The 13,021-nt window shown below is 38.1% G+C and overlaps 2 long non-coding RNA genes across 3 annotated transcripts in view; both read right to left on the bottom strand.

Annotated features, from left to right (window-relative positions):
- Window positions 1-13,021, bottom strand: part of LOC133227575 (uncharacterized) — a 179,648-nt gene that overhangs the window by 35,596 nt on the left and 131,031 nt on the right. The gene's annotated exons all lie outside the window — the stretch shown is intronic.
- On the bottom strand, window positions 4,424-12,358 carry LOC133227573 (uncharacterized). The gene is made up of 3 exons (XR_009729876.1): window positions 7,035-12,358; window positions 6,504-6,686; window positions 4,424-6,382 (listed from the first exon to the last, which is right to left on the bottom strand). It is a non-coding gene; the product is annotated as an uncharacterized LOC133227573 (long non-coding RNA).

Genomic DNA, 13,021 nt, shown 5'->3' with positions numbered 1-13,021 from the left:
TCCTTCCCATATATTGCAGATAATTGGATTTACAGGTTATATTTTAATAAGAAGCATCAGTGCATTGTAATTATAATTTGAGGACAGTTATTATTTTTCTACAACTGTAAATATAATTTGAGACAATTATTACATCAGTTTTTCAATTTTTATAAACTCCTATATGGCCCAAAATTTTACATGAAGATGGTGCTCAATAAATGCTTACTACACAAATTAAGAAAAATAATTATAGTTCTTTTTGATTAAATAAATGTGCACTTTAGGAGAACTTGTTTTTGAACAGTAGCACATTAAAGAGAAAATTTGTTTTGAATTCAGACAAGCCCTGGCAGAATCTTATATTTGCCAATTGTCATCTATATGATCTTTGGCGAGTTGTTATCACCTCTATGAACTCAGTGCTCTCATTTATAAAACGGGATGCATTTTTCTGTAGTGCTGTTAAATCACTGCTGCTGCTGCTAAGTCGCTTCAGTGGTGTCTGACTCTGAGCGACCCCATAGACCGCAGCCCACCAGGCTCCCCCATCCCTTGGATTCTCCAGGCAAGAACACTGGAGTGGGTTGCCATTTCCTTCTCCAATGCATGAAAGTGAAAAGTGAAAGGGAAGTCTCTCAGTCGTGTCCGACGCTCAGCGACCCCATGGACTGCAGCCTTCCAGGCTCCTCCATCCATGGGATTTTCCAGGCAAGAGTACTGGAGTGGGGTGCCATTGCCTTCTCCGGTTAAATCACTAATGAACATGTATATAAAGCATCTAATGCATGTCCAGGACATGGAAGACACTCATCAAATAGTAGCAATTTTGTTTATTGTTTATTATTTTTATTTTTTAACTTTCTGAAAATATAGGATTTTATAATATTCAAGCTTGATATATGACAGGCAAATTTTAATAATAGGTAAGATTAATTTTTGGCCTCTTGGGCTACTCCTTTACTTCTTCTATACCCTTTTTACTTCTTCCTGCCAGTAATCAATACACTGATGTTAGTGTACTGTTGGCAGTGTGGCTAGTCTAACACACGTGGATTTTCCCAGCCTCCATACCAAATTTGTTCCAATGACTCCATATTCATGTTTCATCTCCTCTCTCCTTTAAGTTGGGTCCAAATTCAAGACATTTATGCATTTCGAAGGCATCATGGGGAAACTGGAACGTTTGATTTTTTGATGCATTTGTCCTTGCTGGCATCCATTGAAACATCAAGTTTCTTATCTCATCTTTTGACACTTGAAATTAAAGAATTCCCTTTTTATAACTTTTTGTTGCTGTGACATAATTTTCTAAGAGTACTGGCCACAAAGGACCTGGCTGGGATGGAAGTGTGTATATGTAAAAAAAAAAAAAAAAACTGAAAAATAAAAGTTAATACTTCAAATATATTAAACTGCTATATATATTTAAAAAAACAAGGAATATTCAAAAAACAATGAATAATATGTTGTTATTAGCTGAAGGAGAATCTTAGAATCAGAGAAGAGTCTCCTACTGGTACAGGAACTAAAATCAGACTTTGATACATCAAAGTCAAGTCAGGAAAGAACTCAGCAGTTTGAAGGGCTCGGCTATGTCACTGTTGCCTGGTAACCAAGGGCAAGAATGAGGTCACACAATATCCTGACCAAGCAGCATCTGTTACAAAATGAGGGACAGGTTTTATCCAGCTCTGAAGCAAAAATGGGTAAAGGGGAAAAAAAAAAAATTAAGAAAAGCTCTTCCTGGAAACAAAACATCACCTGAAAAATGTATAATTTTTACTTTTGTATTGCTTACATATCATTTGTAGTGTTAATAACACAAATTTAACCAAGGAAATTTGAAGATAAAATTGGCTTTATTAAATGACTGAGGAATTAGCATTCTATCTAGCAACTAAAAGGGTTCTTGAGGGGTTGTAGGAAATGGAAAGGTTCATATGCAAGAAGATAGGTCAAGAAGGTATTAATAAAAAGAAAACAGGCAACTTTTGAGCCAGGGCAACTTCTTTTTAGGGGGAAAAGAATCACAGAATTTTATCATGAAGATTGCCTCTTCTTCCTCTGGGTGGATGAGGAGGGCTTACATGACAGATTATCTCACTGGTGTTGACCAGAAACTTTCAGTCTGGTTAAATTATATTTCTGGGAAAGACAGAAACTGCAATTAGATCAGGTGTTAAAGCTAGGATTTGTACCATTGGCTTTAGCATGAGTGACGTCATTTTGGGTCTGTAGCTTTATTTTCGGAAAAGGCAACGGCACCCCACTCTAGTACTCTTGCCTGGAAAATCCCATGGACAGAGGAGTCTGGTGGGCTGCAGTCCATGGGGTCACGACTGAGCAACTTCACTTTCACTTTTCACTTTCATGCATTGGAGAAGGAAATGGCAACCCACTCCAGTGTTCTTGCCTGGAGAATCCCAGGGACGGTGGAGCTGCCGTCTATGGGGTCGCACAGAGTCGGACACGACTGAAGCGACTTAGCAGCAGTAGCAGCAGCAGCTTTATTTTAACAGTAGCTTAGTGAAGACACATTAGGTGATGAGTATATATTATGTAGTTTAATCTATTGGGGATATATATTATTCTTAAGTCATACTATTGTGAGTTTTTTAAATAAAATTACAATATAAAGTTTTATTTCTACAATCTCAAAAGACACTGAGGCAAAAGTTAACACCAGGATTTAAACAAATTCTTTAATAAAACAACCACAAATACAGAAGTTAAAATAGACTGCTATTTATTTTTATCCAGTTCTGATCCCAAAAGTCACACTTTGCTACTGATGGTCCTGCTGTAAAATGAAGCATGGGTCATCAGGAAACTTAGGAATCTAGAGGGGGGAAAAAGTGCGGAACCAGGAAGGGGTAGGAGATGACGACTTCGGATAGACATTGTAACAACAAATCCTATCTAAACATAGCCAATTAATCTGATTAAGAACTAGGTATCACAGCCACTATGGAGAACAGTGTGGAGATTCCTTAAAAAACTGGAAATAGAACTGCCTTATGATCCAGCAATCCCACTGCTGGGCATACACACTGAGGAAACCAGAAGGGAAAGAGACACGTGTACCCCAGTGTTCATCACAGCACTGTTTATAATAGCCAGGACATGGAAGCAACCTAGATGCCCATCAGCAAATGAATGGATAAGAAAGCTGTGGTACATATACATAATGGAGTATTACTCAGCCATGAAAAAGAATACATTTGAATCAGTTCTAATGAGGTGGATGAAACTGGAGCCTATTATACAGAGTGAAGTAAGCCAGAAAGAAAAACACCAATACAGTATACTAATGCATATATATGGAATTTAGAAAGATGGTAACAATAACCCTGTGTATGAGACAGCAAAAGAGACACTGATGTATAGAACAGTCTTATGGACTCTGTGGGAGAGGGAGAGGGTGGGAAGATTTGGGAGAATGGCATTGAAACATGTATAATATCATGTATGAAACGAGTCGCCAGTCCAGGTTCGATGCACGATACTGGATGCTTGGGGCTGGTGCACTGGGATGACCCAGAGGGAGGGTATGGGGAGGGAGGAGGGAGGAGGGTTCAGGATGGGGAATACAGGTATACCTGTGGCAGATTCATTTCGATATTTGGCAAAACTAATACAATATTGTAAAGTTTAAAAATAAAATAAAATTTAAAAAAAAATAAAATAAATATCACAACCAAAAAAAAAAAAAAAAAAGAACTAGGTATCAGAGTTCCATCAGAAAAGCAAACACAGAAAAAGTGATCTGAATACTGATATACAATATTACAGGAGTTAGACCACAAGACATTGTGAGCTGGTAGATCAATCTATGCAGGTTACTGTCTGTTGCTCTGGCTATAAGTCAGACAGACTAGCAGCTAGGAAATAAACTGGAAAAGCTAAGACCTGCAGGAACAAATCAGAATCCATCAGGAACACACAAGGACAAAGCAGAATTTATGGCATCTCTCACCATCTACAACCCCGATGCCATGACGGCTGCAGGAGAGCAAGGTACTTGGCTCTGTGCTTGGCCTGTAACTCAAGGAAGCAGGAGATGTGGGAGCAGAAGAGACTGAGGGTACCCTGTTACCCCACTCTATCAACATGAGCTAGGAGAACAGAAACAAGATAAACGAGTTTCCACACTGATTGGGGACCTACATCAATCTTCAGAGCTTAAGGTCTGCCTCCCAGATCTTGTATAAAATGTCTTGCACAATGCCCACAGGGAAGGGAATTCTGGAAAATGTACTTCCAGCTTAGGTAAGCAGGCACAGGAAAGAGTAACCACAAATAATTAACAGTGAAGAGCTAATTTAATTATGAATAAGTATAATTTATAACTTGTTCTGAATCATTTTGATATTTTTAAACTATTAAAAAGTTAGTTTATTTCATAATGCAAATAACAGCAATGGTAGATTGTATAATAGCAAGGCATATGCCTAGGACACCAGAAATATCGAGGGACCAAAATTAATTATTTTGAATCAGTGTGAAATAATTTGATATTTCTACATATGTGACAGACATTTGGATATTGCTACTGTTATTTTATAGTTTGGTTTTGTTTTATGTAGAGCTGTTTATTACTGAATGGACAGTAGGTACATATCATAATATTAGTTCTTAAGATCTCCAAAGGATTTAAACTAGTCTTGAGTTCCACAACTGTCAAACAATAACTGGGCTGTTTACATAAATTCCCAAAACAAACAAGTCCTTTTAGGATATAAAAGGTAAATTTTTAACAGACTAAGTCCAACTAACGCTTTATGTCATCTTCTTGGTAGTGCATCTGAAATACCCACTCAGCGGTGCTCCATGTAAAGTGAAGTCTCAATAGGCGCCATTCTCTAAGTGTGCTGAATTTTTCATATATTTAATAGAACTTATGATTTACTTTGTATTACTCAGTAACAAAGCATATCAAGACGAACTTCTATAGAAAATGCAAAGTTTATTGATACTTTTTAATTTATAAGTAAATAAAACTAAGTGGTAAAATGCCATTTATCACAATTGCATTCAAATCTCAAAACTGAATTGTAAAAATTTAAAAAGATTTCAAATCCCTCACATACATATTTTCCTTTCTTTTGTGTTGTGCGTCCTCACAGAAACTGACGGTAATTCTACATAAGAAACTGAAAGAACTCCTAGACTAAGATTGTCAAACAAAATACAGGACAACCAGTTAAATTTAACTTTCATATAAATGATACTTTTTTTAGTGTAAATACTGTAGGGGCCATCAGTTCAGTTCAGTTCAGTCGCTCAGTCATGTCCAACTCTTTGCGATCCCATGAATCACAGCACACCAGGCCTCCCTGTCCATCACCAACTCCCGGAGTTCACCCAGACTCACATCCATCGAGTCAGTGATGCCATCCAGTCATCTCATCCTCTGTCGTCCCCTTCTCCTCCTGCCCCCAATCCCTCCCAGCATCAGAGTCTTTTCCAATGAGTCAACTCTTCGCATGAGGTGGCCAAAGTACTGGAGTTTCAGCTGTAGCATCATTCCTTCCAAAGAAATCCCAGGGCTGATCTCCTTCAGAATGGACTGGTTGGATCTCCTTGCAGTCCAAGGGACTCTCAAGAGTCTTCTCCAACACCACACTTCAAAAGCATCAATTCTTTGGCGCTCAGCCTTCTTCACAGTCCAACACTCTCATCCATACATGACCACAGGAAAAACCATAGCCTTGACTTAGACGGATCTTTGTTGGCAAAGTAATGTCTCTGCTTTTGAATATGCTATCTAGGTTGGTCATAACTTTCCTTCCAAGGAGTAAGCGTCTTTTCATTTCATGGCTGCATTCACCATCTGCAGTGATTTTGGAGCCCAGAAAAATAAACTCTGGCACTGTTTCCACTGTTTCCCCATCTATTTCCCATGAAGTGATGGGACCGGATGCCATGATCTTCCTTTTCTGAATGTTGAGTTTTAAGCCAACTTTTTCACTCTCCACTTTCACTTTCATCAAGAGGCTTTTGAGTTCCTCTTCACTTTCTGCCAGAAGGGTGGTGTCATCTGCATATCTGAGGTTATTGATATTTCTCCTGGCAATCTTGATTCCAGCTTGTGTTTCTTCCAGTCCAGCGTTTCTCATGATGTACTCTGCATGTAAGTTAAATAAACAGGGTGACAATATATAGCCTTGACGAACTCCTTTTCCTATCTGGAACCAGTCTGTTGTTCCATGTCCAGTTTCTAACTGTGGCTTCCTGACCTGCATACAGGTTTCTCAAGCGGTAGGTCAGGTGGTCTGGTATTCCCATCTCTTTCAGAATTTTTCACAGTTTATTGTGATCCACACAGTCAAAGGCTTTGGCATAGTCAATAAAGCAGAAATAGATGTTTTTCTGGAACTCTCTTGCTTTTTCAATAATACTAAAAAAATAAAGTATATCTGTTATCAGAAATTCAAATTGAACTGGGTGCCCTCTATTTTCATTTATCTGGCAACTCTACCCTATGCATATGGTAGAAAACTAATATGCAAAAAGTTTACCTGAAATGTATGAATGATTTGTACAGGGGATTATCAGAACAGCTGTCAGAAGGCTGGAAAGAAATCTTCTTGGAGGTCATGTGCAAGTGTTCATGATGGGAGAAAGTCTCCTGCCTCCTCCCCATCTCTGCTCCATCCCAGAGAACATATTGTCTTCCAGCCATTTTAGCCAGAGGGGCCTGCCTGAGTCAGTAAAAATGAATTAAATTGACTGTGTAGCTCCCCTATCCCCCAAGACAGTGTTTATCATTGTTATCATTTTCCCATTTCCTCTCAATGCTTCTTGGTAACAATCTCTGCTGCTAATGTCAACAAGGAACAGAAAAGATTTTACTGTCATAAAGTGCTTCTAACATTTATTACACTCCATGGCCATGCAACTAGCTTAAAAAGTAACCTTTCAAACCACCATGAGAGGAAAGCAGGGCTGTTGATACCCCTGAAGACAAAAATAGAATGCTAAAACTTCAACTGATCCCATTCTGATTCTTTCAACAGCTTCTTTCCTCTTTCAGAGTTTTGAAAACTTACATTTAAAGAAGTCTCCAAGACAGGGACTGGACAAAGACTTAAGACAAAGCAAGTCTATTCTACAAAACAGAAGAATAAAAAAATAAGAAACAAATATCAAACAAATAAGTTGCTTTTAAGCACTGTCCCCTCTCCATGCCCTGTAAATAACTAATCATAAAATACATGAAATGAAAGCTACCTTCATTATGCCAAAGGTCTATTTTCAATTTTTTTTAGTGATTTTTCCAACTATATTGTGTCTACACCAATACTTTTAATAATAGAAAGATGAAACTAGGAGATTTTAGGATAAAATAAGTATAATATAGCTCTTAGAAGAACAGCTTTTATAATTAGATAGCTTGAAATAAAATATGGATTATGCTTCTTTCTAGCTAGAAGATGATCAGATAAGCTACTTAGCCTTCTGAAGCTCTAGTCTGCTTTCCATTTGTAAATTGGTGTTATTAATGATACCTTTTTTACAGGGATCTGTGTAATTATTAGGTGAGATAATGTTTATAAAGTTCTTGGAAGAGAATCCACCAAATAATTTGCTCTAAAATAAGTATTGCTTATGATACACCTCATTATTTTCTGATAATTTCATTTTATAAAGTGTCACAAAGAAGCACATAAAGTTTTGTTTTGAATCTGGTTAAAGGCTTCTCTGGTGGTTCATATGGTAAAGAATCCACCTACAATGTGGGAGACCTAGGTTCTATCCCTGGGTTGGGCTAGAGATCCCCTTGGAGGAGGGCATGGCACCCTACTCCAATATTCTTGCCAAGAAAATGGTGGGCTACAGTCCATGGGGTCACAAAGAGTTGGACACGACCGAGCAGCTGAGCACAAGTGATGTTGAAGGAACACTGAACTTAAGGGTGGGGAATGCACAGAGGAAAAAGATTGGTTCATTCATTCATTCATTCAACAAAACGATATTGAGTACCTACCAGGTACCAAGTACCATAGGAGACAAAGGTTACAGAGCAGAATAAAAATTCCCTTTCCTCAGAGACCACACAATCTAATGAAGGAGGCAGCTGGTGTGCAAGACACTTCTAGTGTGTTGACTGCAGTGATGTGAACACTCCTAGAGAGAAAGGCACTTACCAAGGCCAGGGGTGAACAGAGAGGAGTCATCCTTGAGGACAAATGTTTCTGTTTGATCATGAAAGACAGATGTAAATTAATCAGATAACAACAGGAGGATAATTTAAAAGTAGATTACAGGAGCTACAAGAGCCACAGGGAGTTTTAATATGAAATTTAAAACAGGAGTGTGTCAGGACACTAACTACAGTGCAAGGTCTCATACAGAAGAGTTAGGTGTTTAGATTTTTACCATGAAAGTAGGAAGGGACTCTGGGAGGATTTTAATCAAGGTAGAGATATAATCAGAGTTTTCCTATTTAAAAGATCACCCTTTCAGAAGCATGAAAAGATTATACTGGAGGGAAATGTGTACAGAAGCAAGAAGATCACATCTGCTGTAGCAATCAAGGTGAGATTTTGATTAAGAAAATGGAAATTGCAGTAGAAATAGAGAGGAAGGAAAGGAATCAAGAAACATTCAGGGGAAGAATTAGAAGTCTTAGCACTGAGGGAAAGGGATAATCCTCAATGACTCCTAATGTCTGCTACAGGACCTCAAGTGAGAGTGTGTTGGCTAGAAGAAGGGCAAGACATTAAGCTTCCTTAGTCACTGAGTAATTGACTACATCAGCCAGATAACCTATCTGAAGCAGTTTAACTGATATTAGAACAACACCACTTTAACATGTCCTTACATTTCAAGCTTTAAATTTTTTCCAAAAGTATACAAGCAGTGTATTCTGGTTTTAAAGAGAAAGTGAAAGTCACTCAATCGTGTCAGACTCTTTTCGATCCCATGGACTATACAGTCCATTGAATTCTCCAGGCCAGAATACTGGAGTGGGTAGCCTTTCCCTTCTCCAGGGGATCTTCCCAACCCTGGGATCAAACCTGAGTCTTCTGCATTGCAGGTGGATTCTTTACCAACTGAGGTATCAGGGAAACCCTCTGGTTTGAAAATTCTTGGCAAATACAGTGCTTATATTCAATCAGCCCTTTTGTATTTCTAAGGAGAGTTTCAAGTGAAAACTTGCTTTCTTGTAATAAAAAGAAGAAAAAAGAAAACATTCAGGGAAAGGAGACTCTTGTTAAATTTTACCTTTTTTGGACAGCAATGCATATGCCATCAGTTAAGTTCAGTTGCTCAGTCATCTCTGACTCTTTGTGACCCCATGGACCACAGCACTCCAGGCTTCCCTGTCCATCATCAACTCCCAGAGCTTGGTCAAATTCATGTCCATCAAGTTGGTGATGCCATCCAACTATCTCATCCTTTTCAACAGTGTGAATAGGCATATGCCATAAATCCATACATACATGGAGTTACTCAAAAAAAAAAAAAGAAATACCCAGATATTTCTAAAGCATTTTACCCCAAAATGAAATGAAAGCAAGAGTTCTAGTAAAACTAGATTTAAATACAGAAATGGGGTCAAAACATAGAAGAGAAATCTGCATATGAGGAAAGCAACAGTAAAAAGCATAAAATATAAATAAAATCTAATGGGTCTCTAAATGATTAGACTTAGGAGAGTCTTTATCTCCAGGAAGTCTAACACTCACCATACCATACAAGTTTTATAATAATGTTAATATTATTTATTAGAATAAGGATTTTTATGAGACACTGGTGGAATATATTAGAATGGCAGATTAATGTGAAGTCCCAATTTTCAGTAGCTTATAACTTTGGCAGTATATTTAATTTCAAATGGAACTTGGCATGAGTTTACTATGTCAGACTTTAGCCCTTGCCAAGTTTGACAAGCATCCAGTTCAGCTGTTTTGGGGCTAATGTGAATGCCAAAGTAAAGACTTTTTTTTTTCTGCATTCAACAACATTTTTCATTATAAAAAGCAAAAATGAGTAAATGAATGTTTATTGTTGGGCCCCTTAATTAATGTAAAACAATTCTCACACAAAGCAGAAATGCAAAGTGATTCAGTGAGCAAAGTAATGGACTGAGGACTCCGCAGAAGTAAATTTTAGTTTTGCTACTGACTCACTATGTAAAGTTGGATAAGTAACGTTGCCTCTTTATGCCTCAGCTTATTCCACAGTAAGATTAGGAGATTAATACAAACATGCATAATCATAATGAAAATGGCTGTAAAGCAGTTTTCAAGTTTAAACATATAATAACTTCTCTTTTCAATACCTTTTCACTATAGGGATTTTTAAGGAAATAAATAAATTTGGGCATATAATGATGACCTATCTAAAGTTGTATAAAAAGCTAGTCTATTAATGTATAAGTATACCCTGGGAGTTAATTAGGATCTCTGGGAAGCTATTTGTTCTTTTAGGTAACTAAGTATCATTTAGTGAATTAATGATTTGGTTCACCATTTTGGAAATTACAGTTTCATTACATAAAACAATGCCCAAGTGGCTTGAAGAAGTTAGTACAGTCTACTTCAAAAAACAACTAATTTTCTACAAATGATAGTTTAGGCACTAGACCAAAAAGACCAACTAGCTTGATAAATCAGTGCAAAGGATGCAAGTTTTTTCTATGTATAATGAGAAATCACTATTTTCTTGGTCACATTAAGGATTGATTAGTAGGCATTTTTAAATGTCACAGTCAACTGAATTACAGCTTGAACTGCCTCTTAAGTCAACCCAAAATACCAGAGTAATCCAGTAATTTTAATTCCATAGACATAGCAAAAGATTATATCCAACGTATCTTCCATTCAGTCCTGCTTGGATTGCATAGGGCCACACATAAAAGAAAAGAAACATTAATTACATAATTATTTACAAATGTCTATGTATTCACTTTTCTGTAAGAATAAACAGAGAGAGTGACAGAAGAGGAGACCCCAGCCTCCATTCCCTGATAAAGATCAATAATTAAAAGTTACACAACTATCCACAAACAAAAACAGCCCTGGGAGAGCTCTGGAGTTCTTATAAGAAACTTCAACGATTTGGTGAAACAAAAAGAAGAAAAAGCAGTTTCATTTTGCCTGCATCATCAAATCCCCCAAGTTATCAGTGCTCAGTTCCAAGAGGAAATAATGCAACTAGAAACATTTCTCATCACAGAGTGAGGAAGAATGGGATGAGTGACCAGTTGCTCCAGCCTTTTGAGCACCATAGAAAGGCCCTGTTTAGGATTCACTCCGTTAAGAGATCAGCAAAACTGTGATACGTAGTGATGGTTGGAAACAAAGAAAAGCGGAGACTACCAATATCAGCCATGGAGTATGAGCAACCACAATTCCAGTGAGCTTGTTTATGACTTTAGCATCTTTGTCTCTGAGAAATTGATGGTGAGCACAAATGCTATGAACTCCTGCAGATGTTGCGTGCTTTTGCCCCACAGGTATTTGTGTTTCCTGATGCCAAGTACCTGATTCCCTGCCTGCTCCCTCCCTCTCCTACCCCTGCCAGAGCCCAGGACCTACACTAGCAGCTGCCCCAGGTCTCTGCAGCTAAACAAGTGCAAGATGACAGTCTAGATCCCCACAGTTGATGCCCCACTGCCATGCAGGCACACAGAACTCAAACTTCTAGCTGTGCATGTGCACACAGCTGGACTTAGGCCCATCACCAACCTCCACTCTCAAGCCCTTATTGCAAAACCCAGCAGTACAGGACCCCTGTGGCCATAAGTGCACCCACAGTTGGTTCCAGCCTTTGCTGCTTGCTCTGGCCCCCACCACTACATCTATTTGCAATCAGCCTCTACCACTATACAGGCACTTGCAGCTGGTTTCTGCAGCTGGGTTTCTGTGTACCACAGATTCCAGTCATTTATGTGGTTTTCCCTGGACCATAACATCCCTTTGAGTATCATTAGACCCCCTGCAGCACAAAAAAACTATGTAGCAGTTGATGCTGTGAACCACAATGCCCTAAAGCCAATAAGCCACAACAGCCCCCACCCCAGATCTAATGCAGTCACATGCTCCCACACTGATACCCTTCACCACTAGACTCAGAGGTCATACTATGCTCCAGCATGCTCCCACTCACAGGTGGTGACTGCTTCTTCAAATCTGCAAACACCTACACAAAGCTACGGATCACAAGGAATCAGAGACACATAACTAACCAAGGAAATACAGTAAATCTCCAGTAACTGGCTCCAAAGAAATGGAGATTCAAAACCTGCCCAAGAAAAAAAATTTCAATAATCATTCTAAAAATGCTCAGAAAGTTAGAAAAAGACACAAACACATAACTAAACAATATTAAAGAAACAATACAAAAACAAGATGAGAAATTTAACAAAGAGATAACAAAAACTGAAGGAATCAAACAGAAATTTTGGAGCTGAAAAATATAATGACTGAAGAATTCAATAAAAAGCTTCACTACAGACTAGAATAAGCTGAAAGAAGCATCAGTGAACTTGGAAGACAGATGATTCACATGGTCAGAGGAAATGTTTTCAATTTTTTGCCATTGAGGATAATGTTTGCTGTGGGTTTGTCATTTATGGCTTTTATTATGATGAGGTATGTTCCTTCTATGCCTGCTTTCTGGGGATTTTTTAATCATAAATGGGTATTGAATTGTCAAAGGCTTTCTCTGCATCTATTGAGATAATCATATGGTTTTTCTCTTTCAATTTGTTAATATGGTGTATCACATTGATTGATTTGCAAATATTGAAGAATCCTTGCATCCCTGGGATAAAGCCCATTTGGTCATGATGTATGATCTTTTTAATATGTTATTGGATTCTGTTTGCTAGAATTTTGTTGAGCATTTTCACACCTATGTACATCAGTGATACTGGCCTGTGGTTTTCTTTTTTTGTGGCATCTTTGTCTGGATTTGGTATTAGGGTGATGGTAGACTCACAGAATGAGTTTGGGAGTTTACCTTCCTCTGCAATTTTCTGGAAGACTTTAAGGAGGACAGGTTTAGCTCTTCTTTAAATTTTTGG

The sequence above is a fragment of the Bos javanicus genome, chromosome 16 (assembly GCF_032452875.1).
Source record: "Bos javanicus breed banteng chromosome 16, ARS-OSU_banteng_1.0, whole genome shotgun sequence".
Classification (NCBI taxonomy): Eukaryota; Metazoa; Chordata; class Mammalia; order Artiodactyla; family Bovidae; genus Bos; species Bos javanicus.
Note: the sequence above shows the minus strand (reverse complement) of the source record. Positions and strands in the feature narration are given on the sequence as shown.